This window comes from Furipterus horrens, unplaced genomic scaffold, assembly GCF_987537825.1.
Source record: "Furipterus horrens unplaced genomic scaffold, mFurHor1.1.pri manual_scaffold_6, whole genome shotgun sequence".
In the NCBI taxonomy this organism is placed as follows: domain Eukaryota; kingdom Metazoa; phylum Chordata; class Mammalia; order Chiroptera; family Furipteridae; genus Furipterus; species Furipterus horrens.
Genome location: NW_028327176.1, coordinates 117,493,836 through 117,495,634, shown reverse-complemented (window position 1 = coordinate 117,495,634; position 1,799 = coordinate 117,493,836).

Sequence of the window (1,799 nt, the reverse complement as noted above, 5' to 3'; positions counted from 1 at the left end):
AAGCAGAAGATCGGATCAGTGAGCTGGAGGACAATGTAGACAAAAACTCACAGACAGTGCAATGAAATGAAAAAAGACTGAACAAGACTGAAGAGGCTCTAAGACAGCTGCAGGACAACATGAAATGTAATAATATCCGTATCATAGGAATTCCGGAAGGAGAAGAAGAGGAGCAAGGAATAGAAAACTTCTTTGAAAAACTAATGACAGAAAACTTGCCTAACATGAAGAGAGAAAGAATCACGCAAGTCCAGGAAGCACAGAGGGTCCCAATGAAGATGAACCCCAACAGGCCCACTTCAAGACACATCATAATTAAAATGGCAACATTCAAAGACAAAGAGAGAATCCTAAAAGCAGCAAGAGAGAAACAACTAATAACATACAAGGGAGCTCCAATAAGGCTATCATCAGATTTCTCAGCAGAAACACTACAAGCCAGAAGGGAATGGCAAAATATATTCCAAGTAATGAAAAACAAAGGCCTACAACCAAGAATAAATACTCTACCCAGCAAGGCTCTCATTCAAAATGGAAGGTGAAATAAGGAGTTTCCAAGACAAAAGAAGACTAAAAGAATACATCTCCACCAAACCAGCATTGCAAGAGATGCTAAAGGGTCTGCTTTAAGAAGATGAAGAAACAGAGAGAGACAGAGAGGAACACGAGTACAAAGGGGGAAAATGACAATGAATAAGTACTGAAAGAAAGAAGGAACTTCTACCATTTGCAACAACATGATTGGAACTAGAGAGAATTACGCTTAGCGAAACAAGCCAGGCAACAAAAGAAAATTACCTTATGCTATCACCTGTTACAGGAAACTAATGAACAACACAAACAAATGAGCAAAATTGAACCAGAGGTATGTAAACAAGGAATAAACTAACAGTAACAAAGGGGGAGATGGGAGGGAGAGAAGGGGTAAGAAGGGGAAGGGTCTAGTCAAAGAACATGTATAAATGACCCATGAACATGGACAACTGGGTGGAGACTGAATGTGGAAGAAGGGGGGGCAGGGTGCAGGGAAGCAAGAGGGGGAAAAAAGTGAGACAACTGTAATGGAAAAACAAACAGAAAAATTTTTAGTGGGGGGAAAAAATAAAAATATAAAGAATAGAAATGCAAGTTCAGTGAATATTAGAAAGACAAGGATTTTCCTTCACACTGTATATATTTTCTCCCTATCTGATCCCTCCAGAATTTGGCATTCTAAAGAAATAAGTAATGACCTAAGTTTCTTTGCATAAAACTAATAAGACCAGTTGTTAATAGAGGTTTTTTTCTTTGTTTTTTTTTTTTTTTTTTTTTTTAACTAAGACTTTGAATGGAATGTCATGCCTAAAGGAGACATGCTTGGGCTTTGGTTGTTACCAAAAAGCCCTGAGCAACTGGGACTGACTTTCAAAGGTAATAAAAGTCCACGAGATAAAAGGCCTGGTACCTTGGATGGATGAGCAGTCCATAGCAATCTTTCCAGGGAAGGAATGAAGGTTGTTTTCCTGAAAGATGGCTAGAAGGGACCTTAAGGCACAATGGAAAACCAGGAGGACCTGGAAAAAACAGGTGTTTACAGGCAAGGCTGAATGCCAGGTATGTGGTTCTGCTTCTGTGCCCTGAAGGGCATACTGAAGGTCACCCTAAATGTTCCTTGCATAAGTTCCAGCAAAGCAGAACTAAAGATCATAAGTGATCATTTGCTGCTCTTGTTGTGTTTATGCAAATGAACAGGATAAATTAAAAATGAACTTAATGCAGTCCCTTTAATGACAAGGAGGGTAATCTTAGGGAGAAAAATC